At 45.4% G+C, this 19,916-nt stretch overlaps 1 protein-coding gene and 1 long non-coding RNA gene across 7 annotated transcripts in view; one reads left to right on the top strand and one right to left on the bottom strand.

Moving 5' to 3' along the window:
- Positions 1 to 3,997: 3,997 nt before the first annotated feature.
- LOC148057525 (uncharacterized) lies at positions 3,998 to 14,952 on the bottom strand. 3 transcript variants are annotated; one of them, XR_015706434.1, is made up of 4 exons: positions 14,660 to 14,952; positions 13,716 to 13,850; positions 12,433 to 12,703; positions 3,998 to 4,402 (listed from the first exon to the last, which is right to left on the bottom strand). It is a non-coding gene; the product is annotated as an uncharacterized LOC148057525 (long non-coding RNA). The 3 variants fall into 3 exon arrangements; XR_015706436.1 differs by lacking the exon at positions 3,998 to 4,402 and having other exon boundaries at positions 10,777 to 12,703; positions 14,726 to 14,952; XR_015706433.1 differs by lacking the exon at positions 3,998 to 4,402 and having other exon boundaries at positions 10,777 to 12,703.
- The window catches only part of KCNG2 (potassium voltage-gated channel modifier subfamily G member 2), a 61,743-nt gene continuing 56,514 nt past the window's right edge, over positions 14,688 to 19,916 (top strand). For 2 of the 4 annotated variants that reach the window (XM_087737576.1, XM_087737598.1), the window contains exon 1: positions 15,192 to 15,299. The gene's annotated coding sequence lies outside the window, so the exon portion shown is untranslated. Of the gene's footprint in view, positions 14,789 to 15,191; positions 15,300 to 16,627; positions 16,760 to 19,916 lie in introns of those variants that run through there. The other 2 variants (XM_087737583.1, XM_087737589.1) reach the window with 2 other exon arrangements.

The raw sequence follows: 19,916 nt of genomic DNA on the forward strand, positions 1-19,916 counted from the left end.
TTAAAGCAGACCTTACACAAGATAGTAAGACTAAACAACAAAAACTCAAGACTACTCCATCAATTAAATCTACAATTAAATCTAATGATTATACAGCACTAGTGCAAAAATGTAAAAGAAAGCTTCATCTTAGCCTTGAAAATTGTTTTTAAATTATGCAAGTTATATTTTATAACACAGAACCCTTAAAATTATATCCACATTGTAACTGGAAAAAAATATGTATTATAAAATCACAAGCATCTATACCTATAGCACATTTTCCTAAGAAGCGTTTCTGAGGTTTATTGACTCTTTCTTCTATTTCCCTTACTATAAAACAGAAGCAAAATTTTAATTGCACTAAAGAAGGATCACCAGAGAAGAGTGTTGTTCCCACTAGACTGAAGAAACAACCCCCTGTATGTCACTTTGACCAAAGCACATCAGCGTGCAGTACAGATGGGATTGCACATAGTTTGGTCCGGGCTCTGCTTCTTCACAGCCTTGGAGCTTTGAGTCCATCCCAAGGGCTATGGTGATACCCCTGCGGAGACTGACACACCCTTTGGGGCACCCAAAGCTGACCACGACCTTGCCATGCCTCTACTCTGGCTGGACCAGCTCTTGTTTAAGGGCTGCCTGAGCTTCTGGCTGCAAATCTAGTCTTGTCCTCATGCGTCAATGCTTTGCTCAGCATGTTTCTACTCCAGTGCTAGTGCCGCCCTGACTCCTGGCCGAGCCCTCACCCGCCCTGGCTGACAGATGCGCCTTGCCCTCAGCTCCCACTTGCCTTCCTGCAAGCCTGCCGCGGCTCCCCAGATCCTCAACCCAGTCCCATCTCCACTGTCTGCTCTGGTGGCAGGAGCCTCTTTGAAGCCCGAGAGCAGCAGGCATGGGGCAGTCCTGCATGCCACGGTCTCTGCCTGTGTTGGCTCCTGCCTGAGGCTCAATGAACAGCCCACGCCGGCTCAGCCCAGCAGACCATACCCTTAGATTGCTAAAACATTGCTCGGGAAACAAAACGACACTCTAAGTTGAAGCACTAGCTGGAAAAACAGCCACACTGCACACAGACCTGCCTAAACCTGTGCTGAGCTTCACTCCCAGCTCCACACAGCTTAATGATGGATTTGATTGGAAATCTGTATCCATCTGCCTCTGAGGTGCCATCTCACCCGTCTCGAGGCTGCCTTGAGAACGCAAGTGCTCTCCTTCTCACACAATTTTTTTATTGCTCACACGTCTCCTTTTTTGAAAATAATAAAATATTTAAGCTAGAAGAAAGAAAAGAAATGGAAACACATTCAATAAAACTCTAGGGGCTGGCATGCTTCATCTTGTACGTTGGCGGATGACATGTCTCTGCTTACCTCTACTGCGGTAGCTCTCTGGTAGCACGCAGCAGCCTCATCTTTTCTCTTTCAAATATGAAATCCTCTTCTGGATGCAGGGTGTAACTACTGGCTAATATTCACTTGGATGGCATTTTCTGACAGAGCTGGCTGCCAGGGTCTGCAAACGCCAAGTCAGAAACAGACGTAGGACCTCGGCATGTGCTTTAAAATACAGTGCGTGTGCAAGTGCTCTGCTGACCTAGAGGCAGGGAAAGGAGAGTAACGATCACAGAAAGCGAGACTTTTTAAATGCAGTCGGTAACTTTGCATTGCACTGTGTCCCTCTGCACACAGAAATTGCTGGTAGGTCCGGCATTCCCCCAAAGGACGAGGTTGTGAGCTGCTCAGAGGCTCGCTGCCAGCAGCTGCTGCCTCCCTGAGCTCCTCTGTTAACTCTTTAAAACCAGCAGCAAGCAGCTTTGGAAGTTAACAGTCAGTTAACAGTGCTGTATCAGTTGCCCTGGCAGTCTGATAACTACGATGGTGAAAACTGAACCAGGGAATCCAGGAGGGTTTCTGAAACAGGCAGGCAAATTGGCTTTTGGCAGGTTTCTAACTCCTATTGTAGAACACCTTCGTTATTCGCAAAAGAGCTCTGCAACTGAGCAGTGACCTAATTATCAAACACTGCTCTCGGAGGCCCTGCCTCCTGTTTGCTCTTCAATGTCTTTTTGGTGAATTCTGCTTTAAAGGCATTTTCTTTCTGTTTTCTTGAATCACTACTCTGGCTTTGTGCTTATGCCAACAGCCCTTGGGCTCTGTCTATACGGAGTTTGGAAATCTTTCCTTCCCCTCTCCCCAAGCCAACCATGTTCAAACACAGTGCTTGTGGAGAGGTGCTAATGTGTTTCCCCTGGCCTCTTCAGACACGATTTAAGGGCTGGTAGTTAACAGCATAATGTAGAAAAATGCATTTGCAAAAGGATACTTTTTTCTCCCACTTTTTTTTTTTTTAAGCAGAACTACCTAATTTTCTCTGAGAAACTGAGCCAGAATTCATTTTACTTTGTGCATACTTGGTTATAGCTGAGTTACAATTTAATTGCAGATGTGTTTTATCTTTTTTTCTTTCTTTTTTTTCGGTTCACTGCTGTTCAAAGGTCTGTGATGGCTCTTCTTCAGACTTTACCTGGGTCACCTAATGTCCTCTCCACCATGGATCAGTAATGTGAGTAATGTGCGATGCCTAATGAAATTGAAAGTGGTTTAGATTCCACTTGGAAGATGGTGCCTTCCATTTTAGAAATAAAATATTTCCCTGATTTTTCACTGGCAGTCCAAGATTTTCTATACTATCCAGCTCTTCGGACATTTTGATCTTTCTTTTGATTAACTCTTTCAGACCATACATTTTTCCATCTGTAACCATAGTTTCCTGTTTAACTAGTATCTTGGTATTCTGCAGAAGAATGCTATTTTATGGTCAAGATGGCAATTTTCAGAGATGAGGTAACCCATTCTGTCTTACTCCGCTGAAAGCTTGGCACTTACTTAATGCCTTTCTTTCATTCTGCACCTTTGAACCTGCCAACACCATTTTTCCTGGGGATGAAGCTCTCCTCTTGCACTCTCCCAGCCACTGTTGCCCCTACCTCTCTCCAGCTTCCTGATACATTGTGCTGAGAGGTCAAGCCAAATGGCCACTTAATAGCATTTGTTTTGGTGATTTTTATTATTTTCGTACCTGCCTTTAGCACCTGGACATAGACCACTGATTCCTTTCATATCCAGCCATTTGAGTCACATTATTGGTGACTCACTACTGTCTTATTATGGCTAATCCAATGGATTGCATATAGCTCAGGCTATGCTGGAGCTTGACCCAGTGCCTATTAGAGCACAAGCATCTTGTGTCGCCACAGGCAAATCACTTATGATGAAGAAAATAAGACACCTGTATGTTTAGGTGTCTAAATCCCGGCATGAAATCCATCAGCTTTAATCCTTAACTCAACCCTCACTGAAAGTCTTCCTGCAAGAAGCAGGTCTGAAGATAACTTCCAGGGTCTGTAGTGAAAAGTTAAGCTGCAAATGTTGTTCTAACACTTTCCCTGAGACTAGTTTGATCCAGGTTCTTGAATATGTTCAGCCTGGAATAGAATAGGTTGAACTTGCATATTAAACACTTTCTAACATAAAGTGGAACAGTTTGGAGTAAGTGCCATCTGTACAGCCTAGCCTGAGAAGTGAAGGCGAAGTATCTTCTTGCAGTCCCTGTTTCTGTAAACTTGTTAATCAGACTTGTCTGACTCTCTGTGAATTTCCCAGGGTGACCTCATTAGGCACGTGCTTCCACCGCCCCTTTTAAGGTGGCTACACGCTGTGTATGTGAGCAGATATTTCTTTTCTGGTAGCTAATGACCCATAATTCATACGCAAGAAAGAGCTACTACAATGCATTGGCAGATAAAAATAATCTTGTGTGCTGTAATAAACTGCATGGGTTTGTATCACGAATACTGCGGTGCTGGGGAGGGCGCCTTAAGTATAATCTTTTCACACAGGTATCTTTGGTTTGATAATGGTCAAGAGGATGTTATTCTGGGGAAAAAAAAAATTTGCTTTGTTTAGTTTTGTCAGTAATTTACTAAGTTAATTTGCTTCCTGCATATGAACATGTTCATGCTCCTGGGCAATTGCTATATTATTATAAATTAAATTAAGCAGTAGGATGAAAAAAGCATTTGGATGGATGTTGCTTATATGTGCAGAGCATATAACAATCTTGAGCTTTATTATGCTGCATTCTTTTAATTGATATCCAAGCTGAATGGTTTCTTTTTCCCACTGACAAGCTGGTTGCTAGATGCTGTAGTAGTGCGAGAGTGAAGCCAGTGACGGGGCTCTGGTGCATGATGTTCCTTCGATTCACCAAGGTGGTTTCTCTCCAGAGCTTCGAGTCAGGGAGCAGATTAACAGCTGGCAGACTGACAGTGGCACGAATTCCCAGTCAGACAACCGGGACCCTCAGACCCAGCTGTGGGAGGTCTTCTTTTCCCCCACAACAGTGTCCCAGGCAGAATGACCTGCAAATTAACCGGGGCGGGGAGCAGGTAAGAGCTGGTCATGTGGAATTGATTGATTTGGTGTTTGAAAGTTATGCAGAGTGCAGAGAAATAGGAAGGTTTTAGCAGCAAGAGGAACAGCACAATCAGAAATGCACACAGAATTGGTATAATTCCTTGGTGTAAGCTCAGAAAAATGTGTTGACTTCAATGGGATTATAGCAGACCATGGCATTTTTCTCAAAAATAGAAAATTAAATGAGGAATAGCATCTTTGGCAATATCATAAATGAAAAAAAAAAAAAAGTAAACATATTTCTCTTAAATAGAACTTATAATTGACTGTGGCTCTTCTTGGAAGAAGCATAGGGAAGACAGGTAGAAGGAAAAATTGTAGCCCTGGAAGGCAACTGTGTTGAGGTTGTCACCTGACGGCCAACTGAAGGCCAGCTACTGTAGCTACTTCCAGCCCTTTTAAGCAAGAAGGTCTGAGCCTCAGGTCTTTGTAGTGACTTCCTGAGCCCCTCCACCTCCCCTGCAGCTTGAGGACTCTGTGGGCCATATGGTGAGCAAAGAGGGTCTTTTTTTCTGTGCTGCACCAGTGTAGCTTTTTCTCAGTAAAACTTCAATGTCTTGTTTTCTTAGTATTTCAGCTTCAAAGTTAGTGGGTAGCAAGAGGTTAAAATGCAATTGTTTGCTATAAAAAAAAAAGCCTGCAAAAAAAGAAAATGGGAGAAAAAAAGAAGATGGATCTAATCAGTCTACCACCTGCTTTCCTTACAGCTTAGGAGCCCTATGGAGAATAAGATGAGGGTGTCTGACTAGTACTGCCTTGAGAAAATAACATAATTATTATTCAGGTTTTTTTAAAATGTTACTGTTATCCGGAAAGTGTTAGATTAATACTTTTTGCAAAAATGCTAATGAAGAATGCACCCAGGGAGCGGTCACAGAAATTAAAAATATTTGGAGGACAGATGAAGAAAGAAAAACATTGTCCTTGTCCCACTGTACTGACTTCCCTAGCGACATAGAAAATGTGTGCAGTACTTCAGATGGCTTTCTGTTCTGCACTGGGACAAGACTAATACTCTCTCAAAATCACCAGGGACAGGACTGCCGCCCCAACGGAGCCTGCAGCCCACCAGCTAGGCATTGATTCTCTCTAGGGCTTCGACCTGAGATGTCTAGCCATCCCGTTTCATGTGTAATGTGGGAGCAAAGCCTGCTTAGACTTCCTAGTCAGCACATTGTAAACGTGAACATCCTTCTCTGGACTCTCCTAGGGGTAGAGAACCTGTCATTAGGCGAAAATTTTTTAGAATAAAGTTTCTAGCTTCTGAAGCTACTTATTCTCAACTTTCATGTAGCTTTTAGCAATGTATTGAGTGTTTAATCAATTTTAATTCCTGTTTGGGCTTTGAAAGGGTGCTGTAAGGAAGCAATAGCACCATTGAACTAAAATAGTGAAATAGGATTTAATAGGAAATTACTCATAATAAAGATGAGTCTTCTGTGTCTGCTGATTTGCTCAAAGAGCTATTAATTAAAAGTGCAAAGATTGTTGGTGACATTTAATCTGTCACCTTGGTTTAACTGAAGACGGATAGCTAGGAGAAGGAGAGATGTCCTGCTGTAGGATGACCTTCTTCAGTCAAGCAAACTCCCTGTTTTCACACAGTACCCAGAGCTGTCTCAGCTGGAACTCATTTGAATGTTTCAGGCATGCTCTTGGGCTCTAAATGAGCTGCCACTTCCCCATTTAAAAAAGAAAAAAAAAAAACCTGGCAAGATCTTTGTGAACAGTTCAGCAAAGATGCCTTCTCAACATGCAACCATCAAACAAAAAGGCATAAGCCCATAAGGGATGTGCATTTCTAAAAAAAAAAAAAGGGCTCAGAAAACAATATGAAAAGGATCGCTGGGTTCTGTTTAAATTAATATAAGCACATCTCCACAGTATCTGAAAGAGAGCAATGGAAAATTAGTGAAATCTTTTACCTGCAGTGATTCAGTGCAAGAATGCCCCAGCACAAAGCACGGTTTGATCAGGCTGCTGTGAATGCTGTCGGTCAGGTTATAACTTGTATAAGCCAGTCAATTTTGCACTCCCCAGCAGTTTCATCCCCATCATGACCATTATATGACAATACGCATTTCACAAAGAAGCAGCCTCATCTTCTAGTTCAGGTTAATTACTGGTCGAGGAGGGGCAACCTGCCAGCTCCCAAGCAGCCTAGCACCTACTTTTTCCAGAGCTACCTTCCTCTGAAACTGGCTGTGCTTCAGCAAATGAGGCAAAGGCAGCCAAGATGGCTGCTGCTCCTTGACAAGCTGCCTCCCTCCCTCTCCTTGCTTGTCCGTCCTGCTCTGCGGCAGTTCCCCCACGGTGGAACTGGAGAAGGTTCCTTCATCACAACGAGGGAGAAGGAGCCGAAGGCAAACGGCTCTTTCGTGACACCTCCCGCTGACGCAGCCCCCACCAGTGCTTCTGAGCGATCACCTCAGTCCTGGGAATTCTGAAAATCCTTCCCTCCCCCTCCCCCCCCCCCCCAAAATACCACTGGCAACTCTGGGCATTCATTACGTGGTAATGCAATCACCCCACTTTCCTGACAATTTTTCGTTTGTTTGTTTTCAGCAGCTCCACTGCTATTAAGCAGTAAATGTGATAAGCAGTGCAGATGATAGGACATCAGTCTTGTTCTCATGAAGACTAAACACTGTGAGAAAAGCCCCAGTTATCACACAAATCTGCTTAAATAATTCTGCAGGTACCATCGCTGAAATTACTCATGTTCTTCACTGCAGTGGCTTTGTTCTGCTTCACACTATAGCTCAGCCACTGGCATTTGCAAAAAAAAAAAAAAACATTATTCAACTTACTTAACAACTGATGTAACATACATCAGACCTTCCTTTGCAAGTCTTAGCAGCATCTTATTTTGTTTTTAAAGACACACTGCTAATGTGAGCCATGCCAGAATTAATGGGGTAATTGCATTCCCTCCTTCTCCTCCAAACCACCCTCCTCTGGATGTCAGCATCCACACTATCACCTGCAAATTATAACTCTCCCTTTTTTTAAGATCCATAATTGACAGGGTTCACAGATGACACGATGTGCATCTTGCTGTCCTAACCTTCCCTTTCCGGCAGCCATTCCCACCTCTCTCCCATGTGCTATTGCCACGTGTAGGAATAGGCTAGCATCCACATGAATAATTTACAAACAGCCCACTGGCCATTCAAAAGCAACCTGAATCCCAAAAGGTGACTGTGCCTTAGGTGGATATTTCAGATTTGTGTACAGCTACTTGGGACCCACCTGTGGCCGCTTGTTTTCCTCTTAATCTTAATTGCTATGTAAAGAGCAAAAGCACACTTGCCGAACCTCACAGTTTTCTCTAATTTATGTTGCAAGCTGCTGGAAAGGCATGTCTGGTGTTTTCTTATGAAAAAGATGCCACACGTACTAGCAACGTGACATTGATCGCAACATGAGCACATCATTTACCTGAGTCTTTTCTGTTTGGTGGTAAGTGAATTCAAGGCCAGAAGATGATACTCACAGCAATGTAGATAGCTAACAAATGCAACACTGAGGTCAAGAATAGCACATCCCTTCCCGAACCCTGAAGTTTGTTTCAAAAGCTCTGCAGTCACTTCAGCTTGCACAAAGAACCTGAAAACGTTATTAGTAATACAAAGTCTTTAAAAAGACCCGTTCAAATTCATTAAGCCCACTGACCTCTTGGTTAGTGAATTCTGTGGGCTGCATGCTCATTACATACAGGGGTCTGGTGTTTCTGATGCTATTTAATGTATTGTTTCTCACGGCAAACAGGCTGGGGGAAGAAAAGCTTCAGGGCCAGTTCTCAATGCAGTCTTTATAATGTGGTTTTCGTAACGGAGTGCTGTGCATGTTCCGAACAAAGTCTCTCTTACTTCTGCATCAAGTGCTGTGACAGTCTGAATGGTGCCATAGGCATCAAGATGAAGAGCGCTTTCCTGCATCCTTTTTTCCATAAAATGGAAAATACCAACCTCTCTGCTAACTCAGGGAGTCCCCCAGCCATCCTCTAGCAGGTCTCCAGGACACCGGTCACCCCAGATTCACAGCGCACCCAGGCTGGCAGCAGACTAGCCCTTCTGTGGAAGCCGTGCTCTGCTTGGGTATGTCTATCCTAGCATTGCAGTTCAGATTAGGACCGTGCTTTTGAAAATAGTTTCTTGACTCTCCCCATTTACTGTGCTTGGGTTCACACTGCCCGACCCAGGGTCCTTCTGCAGGAGCTAAACTGAAAGATGTGCTTCAGCTACTAATGTGCATTGGGTCCCCGGGAGCACACTACAGCTACTCTGAAGGGAAAATTCCCGAAACACACAGAGTGCAGACGTTGGGCCCTCAGCCCTACTTTGCTCCTAAAGTAGACATAGCCATCATTCACTGTTTGCGCTCTGATCCATTTTGTACCCAAGTGCTGCAAGCTGTATGACACATAAATTCTGCTATATGTTTATAGAGCAAGTTACTGTGAAGTTAGTGAGCGGGACTGTAAACTTACTGTACACTAGCACTTTCTGTAGACCACTCCTAGTGGTAGTATACTCTTCCCTGAAAACGGCGTATTCTCCTTCAATGAGAATTTAAAAGCTACTTTACAGCACATTAAGTTTCCCATGCTCATAAGCCTCCAGATGACAGGAATGCTGGATGATTAAATATTAATCTGAATCAACTTTCAGAGTCGTTTTGTTAAACTGTTTTAAATTTCTGTGTATTGACACTCAGAATTAAAGGGGATCTACTTAATTTTTTTTCCAAAATGAACTACAATTTACTGAGAAAACCTTAGTTCCGAACAACAGAGTCAACACAGGAGATTAGCTTGGTTTAATGACCCATTTTAAAAATATGAAACCAGTCAATTTGGATTAATTTTTTTCTGAGAACCACAGTGTAGATAAACACTGCAGAGATCATCCTGATATCATTCTTCTCTCATGGTCCTTGATTTTCAGCCAAATGGCTTAGGAGAACCCTTCAGACCACAAAGCCTGTAATGCAGCAAATATAATACTTTCAGGTGCGATGTTGAATTTACACAATGAAGAATTTAAGAAGCATTAACCCGTGAGGTTGAAATTTTGCCCAAAGCAGGGCAGGATCAAGCTTAACACTGTTGGATTCTCTTTCCATTTGTTTGGCTGCCTGACCATGTCTTTATTCAGTAAGTATGGTTTCATCTCGGAGCCTCGGGTGCTTATGTTTGGTTTGAGAGACGAAACCTGATTTCCAAACTGCTTGCAGTTTATGCTCTGTATTTCTTCCCATTTATAGAATGTTTTTGAGTGGGCAAATCCCAACACTAGCAAAATACCTTTTCAGCCTGAGCATGGCTGCTGGGATTTGTTACACCAACACGGAGGCGGACATATGCTGATTTTTACATCCAAACCCTTTGTAGGCAAGCGATTTCTGAACACGTGGTGTGGTCCACAATCAGGACAGTGTTGCTGCCTGGGAGGGAGGTACACTGCCAGCCACCTGGGTCTGGCAGCTTGGTCAGATCTCTACACGGGGACGGTTTAGAGTGTAAGAAGTTTGCATCTGCTCTGGAAAAAGTAGTTGAAATCCAACTATACATGTTGTTCTCATAAGGTTCCTGTTTTGATAAATGCTGTTAATATGTATACCCGGGTCTCATTTTCAAATCGAAGAGCCAAGTAGCTAACAGTTTCTTTCTTGGCAGAGTTACTCTCCCCTCCACCACCCCCATGACTCTGGAGATAAACACAACAAGAAGAAAATAAACACCTTTATACATAACAAGCTTAATGAGGTCCCTGTTTCAGGGTAGATTTGCAGATACTACCTTAAAATTGAGTCTAGCTTTAACTGGAAGGTGGCTTGTATGCTGTTTGTTACGACTGTGCTCTTGCAACTGGATACAAGAGATTATAGAGACCCGAATTCATTGCTGTGACTCTCAGCAAAGCTGCAGTAACATAACCTGATGTCTAATAAAAGAGGAAATACCAGCGCGGTAACTCAGAGCAATATTATTTCCACACAAAAAGGCTATGGAGTGTTTATAAGCCATCACCACAGTAGCTCGATGATGTCTTCTGTGACTTTCTTAATTTCCTTTATTTATTTAACTCTTGTGATTTTCCAACCTGGGTAATTTCCCTGAAATAATTTGAAAAATTGGCTTTAATATGAAAAGTACATCCTGCTTGCAGCAGGTTATACAATTTCTATATATAGTTTGCAGAATACTCTAAACTCTCCTTCTTCTTATACAAAAGAACATAAATACACACAAAATGTTATATTTATGTAATATATACACATAGCCACTGTTATAATAGATCATTAATATTTTGCACATGCACACGACCACTTTACTCACAAACGACTGGAGGGAAAAACTACTGTATTTTCTCCACTGCTGTCCTTGATACAATTATATTATCCGTCCCCACTGCATTGCTATCTGCAGTACAATTTCTTAGCTCTGAGAACTTTGTTTGCATCAACTGCCCTGAATGGAATCGGTTGCAGTCACGTAAATAGAAGTTCAGCTTAATTATTTTCCTGTTTGAAAAATCACTCTTACCTGAAGCAAGCGATGCTTCATTTCCCTTTCTTGTTTTTCCCCCATGCTTTTCCCTCCCTACAGCTACAAAAATAATTGCCTCCGTGACAGGTACCAAAATTTTGCTATCTGCCTCTCTCTCCCTTCAAAAGCACACTCGGCAGTATTTTGTGACAATCGATCAAAAATATTACAATAATAGTTTTCAACACTGTCTTCACAGACACATTCACTTACCCATCTCTGGGATTTCTGTCTGCTATGAGAGCTGAGGAGTGGGAGTGAGGCTTCCAGGGGTTTCCTTTTATCCCTCCCACTGATTCCGAGAAGCAAGTTTCCATACCCATCTCCACAGTCTACACACACCCCAGGTGCCCAAAATTCATGGTCACCAGCACCTTCCCTCCCTTTTTGTGATTCCTCTTCTTACATGGGAATAACATAGAAACCTCAGTTTCTGCCTGATGCCACTGCTTCTAGGCACGTTCTCTGCAAAGGCTTCCCAGTCACCACTCGGTCCCTTCCAAAAAGATGGAAACAACTTTTTATAACCCAGTTTGCAGCTAAACGACTAATGCCACCTATCCCCAAAGACTCCTGAGAAGCTGAGTATATTTGAAGAGTGCTTTTTGACACTCAGCTGAAACATCTTATTGACCTGTAAAATCCTTTCTGGATTAGATAATACAAATCCTCAACCAAATTCATCACGGCAGTAATAACAACTGAGATGATAAAAGAATCCAAAGAAATCAACAAGAAAGCAATGCTGAGAGTCATCCTACTGTAAGTCTAGAGGAAAAGGTAGCCTTTGCCTCTTCACAGCTCTGAGATAACAGTCCAGCTTTTCTCAGCTTTCAGATAAAGAGCCTTTAAGTATTGCACTTAAAGCTGCTTTTTTTTCGTTATGAAAGTACCTCTCAGTGAGCACTGCAAGCATGTAAAGTGTAAGTGCTTTTAAGTTCATTACTTTTTTAAAGAATTTAAACATGTTTAAGAAATTTTAAATTGAACAAGTTAAACTGAGGTGCAGCCTGGCTCCTGCGTTTGCCCTGTTGCTGCCATCTGTGGAACAGAAGCAATGGCAATGCTAGTGGGATGGATCAGGAAGAAATGGGTAAACACACCTGAAAAGCATTTAATCGTACTCCCTTTGACATAATTGGGACTTCAGGTGGTGATTTCATTTGGGGTAGGACGAGGTCCAACTGGAAACCGGCCTTTTTAAATTAGAAGACTGATGAGGCTGCACCCACGCTCCCGTGTAAAGATAGCTCCTTGCAGAAAACCATAGAAATGTCTTTTAATTGCAATAGGAAGGCTTGATTGTAAACAAAACTCAATTGCATTTACTCCAGGCAAGCCCAGGAACAAGAGTAAGAAGGAACAGTAGCTATGCCACTCTTCTACAGGCATGGGCATGAAACAAAGCTTTTTACATTTTACCTTTTGGGCCCAATTTTGCTGCCATGGTCTTCAGAAGGATTGGAAAGGAGCCTATAACCTCACTGCTGCAGCTGCGGGCGCTGCGTGGGGCGGCGAATGGCACAGACGAGGCGGCCGACAAGGAACATGAGCACAAAGCAGCACAAAAGCAATGTCACTGTGTGAAGAAGGCTGGAGCCAGAGACTCGGCTTTCAACATCAGTTCTGCCAAGAACGCACAAATATGATCCTGTCCAAACCAGTTAACTGCTCCATGCAACCTTTTCTCCATCTGTTTGAAAAAGTAGAATTGTATTATTTTTGAGGGTAAGTGGCATGGACCCCATCAATGGTATTCTGCTATTGATCTTCACTATCAGAATTATTGCATCTAGTAAAGCATTTGCAACTCAGTGGAATTTGGGGGGGGGGGGGGGGGACGGGGACGATGACATGACACAGTTTAATACTTTGGACATATTCAAAAGTGAAATTACACCTGTGCAGTCATGCTCACTATTCACTTTTGGGGACGTGCAACTAACCACACACAGCAGAGCTTGATCTAGTGCAAGCCAAAAGGTACCCTCTGAAGATGATAGTACCACGTCAATTTGTGAACAGAATTGGGCTCCTAATCTCCATAGCCTTGTCAAATTACTGGTTAGGAATTAGAGGGTAAAAGAAGAAATAATAAAGGTATACCTCGGTGTATTGTAACACAGAATGTTTCGAGGAAATGCAAGCTGTACACAGGTGAAAGTAAATGGACAAATAAACAGAGCAGGTACAGAAAAGTAAATGCATGAAAATCTCATGCCAGTGGAAATATGTCCCAGGCTACGTGTGCTGTCAAGCAGTAAGCAAATTAAAATAAAAAGATCTTGCTGTATGAGAAAGGCAAGTGGTTTCAAATAGTTCTTTAGTATGGGTAAAAACAAGGTCAGGTATTGCTATGCCTGTCTCACTTCCCCGGACTGTAGCGGGAGAGCTGAGGGGAATGATTCACGGAGAGCACGCAAGAAGCAGTGCCAAGACGGAGTTGAGAAGGGCATGAGCAAGGTTGAATGGGTGGTCCTGTTTGTTTGTCTTTTCGTATTGCAAGAACAACAGAATATGAAATGAAATTAGAAGGTAATATGTTTAAATTGACTACTTCTTCAATGTTACCTTGAAAATCAAATAGTTCAAGAGCAACGAACTGTTCCCTTGAAACCTGGTAGATTTGCTAGTGAATGTAAGCAATAATCAGTAGAAGCATGAAATGGGTATGTACGCACAACGAGAACCTCCCTAATACCTACCGACAGCGTCAGCAAAACTCCGTGCTGCTTCCTCTGAGGGGTGCAGAGTCGGCTCCTTGCAGAGACAAGGGGCTGCCTGGGACGGGCGGTTTTTATCAGGTTTGACCCGACATATTCTTGCAGCTGATCCACTAACTGAGAAAAGACACTAATTAATGCATACGTAATCTTTGCCTCAGTCTTAAGAGGCAAAAATCACGACAGATGCCAGAACTAGCCAGAAGTTTCCCCAAGGCGGGGAGAGGAAATACTTTAAAAAATTGGAATGAATGCCAGAATACACAGCAAATAAATTAGACGATGTAAAGACGGACAAAAATCTGGAGCCAGATACCAGCCACAGAGACATTTCGAAGAACCTGGCACGAGATAAAGGAGCCACCTCGGGAAATGTATTTCGGTCTTTCGATCCTCGCAATTAAGTTGCAACTCGATGTAGTACGGGGCGGGGGGGAGGGCGGGAATCCAGCAAGACATTCTCGTTATTAAAACCACAAAAGTTCCAAGCGCGGCGCTTCCCGATCGCGCGGCGGAGCGGCACCCTGCGGCGGGGGGCGCGGGCAGACGCGGGCGCACCCGGCGGCCGTGCGCTCTCCGAGCGCCCGCTCGCAGGTCGGCGGCACCGGGCAGGGGAACGGCCCTGCCTGAACGCCTGTGGCCGCCGCTCCCCGCTCTGCCCGCCCGGGGGTGCCGGCAGGCCCCGGCACAGGCACACCCCACCCCACCCGCGGTCGGGGCAGGGTCTGCGCCAAGCCCCCGCCTCACCCCGCAACAGCCCCTGCCGGCGCGGCGGCGGGGCCCCGCTCCCGAGGCGGCTCCGGGCCGGGCTCCCCGGGCGCCCGCAGGCAGCGGCCGCACCGGAGCTGGGCAGGAGCGCGGCCGCGCGGCTCTCCCCACCCGCGGGGAGCGATTCCACGCAGCGTGGGCTCGCTGACAGCGCCCACCTGCCGGAGTCGGGCTGCGTCTGCTGCACCGAGCCTCCGCGGGGATTTTGGACGGGTAAACTTAACCTGAGACCAGCAGCGCGACTGGGACGAGCCCATCGACCGGGGGAGCGCGTTCACTTTTTGGAAGTGCGTTAAATTAAGGCTCGGGCTTCGTTTTCGGGCCCCTCGCGCCAGCTGCCCGCGGGCGGGAGGCACCGGCCCCGGGACGCCCGGGCGCGCCTTGCCCCGCGGCGGGGGCCAGGTCTGCTGGCGGCCACGTTCGCCTCCTTCCCTCCCCGCCGCTCGGCAGCGGCCGCCCGCCCCGGCCGGGACGCTGCCCCCGCCGCCGCCGCCCCGCGGGGCGGGCTGGGGCCAGCGCTGCCCCCGCTCCCCCCACCGCCCCCCGGCCGGGCGGCGCGGCGGGGGCTGCCCCGGCGGAGGGGCCGCCTCCCGGGGCACCGGCAGCGCCGCGGGCAGGGCCGCCCCCAGCCCGTGCCCCCGGCGGCAGGCGGCGCTCCGCGGCCGGCGCTGGGACGCGGGGCGGGGATCCGGGGCCAGCCGGGTCCGGGCGGGGAGCCGGCAGCGGGGCGCAGCCGCGATGGAGCGGGGAGCAGCCGGCGCCTTCCCCGGTCCCGGCGGGGAGGAGGCGGCGCCTGAGGTGAGAGGGGGCTGCGGGGCGGGCGGGCCGGGGTCACCGGTGGCCGGGGGGCTGGGGGCGAGGGCCGTGCCTGCGCCGCCCGCCCGGCTCCGGGTGGCGGCAACTTTGCCGCTCGCCGGCGGCACCGGCCGCTCCCTTGCCGGGTCCCCTCCCCGCCCGGAGCCGTCCGCGGAGAGAGGGGCGCAGCGAGAGCCGGGGCGAAGCGCGGCCCCCCGTCCCCGTCCCCTCCGGCCGCGCCGGCGCTGCCCGCGGGCGGGCGTCAACCCGGGGCTGCGCGGCGGCCGCTGCCGGGCCGCCTCTGCCCGCGCCCCCGCCCGGCCGCCCCGCCAGCGGCAGCCGAAGGTAGCGGGTCTGGCGCCGGCGGCAGGGGTCGGCGGCGCTCGGAGCTGCAGAGGGGGCGCAGGCTCTGCTCCAGCCTGAACCGCCCGGGAGTACTTTCTTGTTTGCTTGCTTGCTTGGGTTTTTGGGGTGGCGTTTCGGTTTAGTTACAGAAACAGGGTGTACCGAGCTGTCACTGAAATGGCGATGGCGTGCCCTGGCGCGTCTCTGCGCGGCAGCCCCCGATCCGGTAGTTTTTGCTTAGGCAGAGCTCCCGCTGGGCTCCCGGGTCTTTCTCAAGGTTTACACAAAATTAAGTCTTTAGTCAGGTTGCAGCGTCTGCTAAATAATATGTATAGCTAATGCGATTATGAATTTCCGTTTGGATCCTAAGCAAAATTTGCTCTGAATATGCATGTCAGTCATAGTTAATGTTTGCTAAATGCGTTACTAAAAATCTGAGTGCATATTCTCAGTAAGATGAGACCATAAATTGTGAAGAAGGGTCTGTCTTGATTCAGAACCACACCGTACGGTTTTGGCGTGCCGGCTTCAGCACTGGCCCTGAAAGCGGGGGTTAAGGTTTGTCCCAAGGAAGAAGGTTCTTGTCCGTAAGACTCCTGACGACCCCGATCGCTTCTAGCGGAGTCTTTCTGAAGAGGCGAGCTCTCCTTTCTGTGCACTGCTTGTGCTGGAGTTACTTTTGCAAGAAGAACTTCTTATCACATCTATCTCCCCAGGGGAAGATTGGCTGGGTCCATAAAAAGCGGCAAACCTCCACCTGGGGGCATGTTTTTAGTTCAGCCTGCAGCACCGAAGTTATTTCAGAAGGAAAGGTGTCTTTTGAGTCTGCTTATCCCCCCCCCTCGCCCCCCGGCTGTTTCCCTGGTTCTGAAATGACTTGAGGATGACCTTCAGAGAAAGAAGTCAGCTTTGCTCAGAGGATTTCAGACCTCTTTTATTTGCTCTTCTTAAGGCTTCCCTAAAACAAACAAGCAGAGCATTTGGAAGGAAACCTATGATTGAATATTCAGCACTTCCTTTCCCTTGGGTAAAAGCTGATAGACGTTCCCACTTGTTTTTGAAAGGTTTCTAGCCAACCACGAAAGATCAGATTTGACACTGCTGAAGTAAAACACGAGGTAAGGCAACCGAGGGTAGTCCTTTTTTATACATCACCCCGTATATGGGGAAAGGGGGTTAAAAACTAGGCAAATTGTTTTAGATTTTGTTTCCATGACACTTTTGTTTTGGTGGGTTAATCAGTGTATCAGTTTTTGTGAAAACTCAAGACTTCTGCCTTTTAAAAAACATTAGCAATATCACCAGATATTCTCAGGCAGTATGTATCTGAGACACTACTGCGCTTGCTAGGAGATTAACAGCACTTGGCCTTGCGCTGCTGGTCTTGTGCCTAATAATACATCGTGGGAGCACTGCATTAACTGTCAATAAATGTCTGTCATCTCTTTGGGCTTAATTATGGAATGGTTTTAAAACAGCACACAAAGGAAAGTTTCGGCTTAGCTTTTAGATGTGATACAGCCCTGTGTATGAATAACTCTCGTGGTATCCCCATTAATAAACCCCTGCTTTGTTTACATGGCTTCGGTTTTGAAGCCCCTAAAATGTATGAGTTTTGGGTTTTTTTTTTAGCCTTTGGCAGCTCCATGTTGATAAAACAGATGAGAGAAGAGTTGCATTTCTCTGCTGAACAGGATGCTTAGGCAGGATTGTGATGGTCTTTGGATGCTTCTCGTCTTTCCCTTTTCTTTGTCGTTGTTGTGTTTGATGCTGGGAGAAATCCTTTTAAATGCCTGACTATGATTTCGGGACAGTCTAAGAAATTGCTCCCAGGTAATTGGATTGTGCCTTGCACTGAACCCAGTACTGCCTGCAATCAGACAGGATCAGTCATCAGGCTGGTGTTGGCTGGATTTTTATGTGCTGTGGAAACCCTCGTACTTCTGTAGCACAAGACCTGTCTGTTTGGAGAAGCAAGAGCCAGAAAAGCTGGTGGGAACTGAAAATGCTGTAGCTAACCTGTGCTAACATCATGCGCGGGTACTGTTGGTGCAGGGTAAGAGTACTCAGATGGTGAATTATTCCGGAGTATTGTCTTCTGAATGCTCAGCATAGCTTTTAGCTGGTGAACTTGCATGTAGACAGCTATTTGATTGCTTGTTTTGAGCAGTCAGGGGAAAGACTGAACTGGATGTGATCACTGTGTCCTCAGATTGTTTGCAAGGCAGAAAGAGAGGCAGCGTTTTAAGACTGAACAGATGATAAAAATACATGTTCAATTTGAATGGTATTAAGGGAAGAAACAGAAAACTGGAGGTAGTGGAAACTCTTAAACATTTTCTAAAGGTCTAAGTGATGGAGGAGCCTTACTCCTATTTTAAAAATGACATAGGCAGTCAAGGACCGGAGTGTTAAATTTGTGATACAGATGGGTCTCAGTAGGTGGGTCAAAAACTTTGTCAGATGTATATAAGTGATAAGGATTGAGATTGTTTCTTTTCAAATTTTTTGTAGTTCTACTAAAAAAAATGAAGAAGCCATATCAGCTCTGGCCAGGTACCTCTTTAAATATTCAGTGTGCCTTGCATTGCATCGAGTAGCTTATTTGCTTAATTAAGACATCAGTTCTGAGTTATGTCATTTGCATGTTTCCCTACTCAGATTAATGTCTTCATCAGATTGATTATGACACCTTTTATAATCAATGGACCTTAATGCTTTGTTTGCGTCAGTACATTTTTAAGTACCTGTTAATTAAACCTGACAACTTCAAGTTACTTTTTACTGCTTTCCTGGTGTATTCTTATTCTGCATCACAGCTGAACCTACATCCCATTTCAGGAGGCAGTTTTTCCATACAGAAAGTCAGACTCTGTTGCTTCTGTTCCTCTGGTGTAGTGTGCGTGGAAGACGTTTTCCTCGCTCCTCGCTTTTTCCTTTTTCAGTTGGACTAAGATGCCAAGGCAAATTAAGATTCTGTGCAGTGTGGTTAAGTGGTGAGCAGAAAAAAAAAATAACATTTTTGAAGACTCTAGTGCTGGTCATATTGGCTGATGCAAGACGAGTGGCTTTCCCCTGACTTCCCAGCAGAATGGGTGGACGCTCCCCATGTTACTCAAGATGAGAGGGGGGCCCGAGTCCCTCTGCTTTCTTAATATTTTTCTTCCGCCCTTACCAACTCAAAAATCATCTGTGATGTCTTACTAAAAGCTGCTGTGCTTTAGGATGAGTGCTTTACATTTTAAAACTTCCAGTGCTTCCACTAACATTAGGTGCATGTATTCCACTGAAGAGCAATTTCTGGAGCGTTATTATTCTTATTAAATATTTAAAATCTCTTTATGTTTTTTCACCCTGGAAAAAGATGAGAAGTATACAATTTCCCAGCTTCTTAACACGAACGGACATCTATGATAATCATTCAGGTTATACCAACAAATTTGCCATTTCAGAACCATTTGGTGATAAAATCTAAAACTTTAAAGCAAATCAGACATTTGTGGTATTTTTTCCAGATGACAGAAAACCAAAGGAAGACTTTAAATTACTGTAATTGAATCAAGTCACTTTAATGCGTTCCTACTCCTGAGTAGAAAAGGTCCCAAATGATCTCTTTCTCATTGTCTTTCAGGATTCTAAATAACTACATTAAAAATAAGGATAATTAAGACTGTTAACTATGGTGCCAGCTATTGGTAAAAATAAATGTAAAGCCACTATGTTTACAGGATATCTACACAAATAATGGTTCTCCATGCTCTCTGCTATTTGGTTAACTAGTGTCTTTCGTTTTCCAAGCTCTCTTGGTAGCATTCGTGAAGTTTGTTGAAAACAAGGGATCCATATAAAGAGTATTAAATTAGAGTTCTGCACAACTGGCAGGTGGTAAATTAATATTAGACAAATTGGAAAGGACGCGAGCATTTAACAGGAAAAATGTTGTACTCAAGATTCTAGGAATATTAAAGCAACAGAGACGAAAGAAAAATAAAGCATTAAAAATGTATCCTTTCAGTGTTGTTTCAAAAGGTGAAGAATTGCACATGCTGGTGATTATGGAGATTATTCTTGTCTTCTTTTTCAGAGCTTTGTGTTTCTTGAAGAAAAAAACATTGCTGAGACTGAGATGGTACCCACTAGAAGCACTTTGTAAATATTAATGGTGCGGGGGGGGTTTGACAGTTGAGTTAGAACCATTTGTCTCGGCCTTCTATAAATGGCTCCATTAGCAGAATAAACAGGTGGATGTCAACTGGGCAGGGAATAATGGGTAAG

This window comes from Nipponia nippon, unplaced genomic scaffold, assembly GCF_047370975.1.
Source record: "Nipponia nippon isolate SJK-2023a ecotype South Korea unplaced genomic scaffold, ASM4737097v1 scaffold_1, whole genome shotgun sequence".
Taxonomy (NCBI): domain Eukaryota; kingdom Metazoa; phylum Chordata; class Aves; order Pelecaniformes; family Threskiornithidae; genus Nipponia; species Nipponia nippon.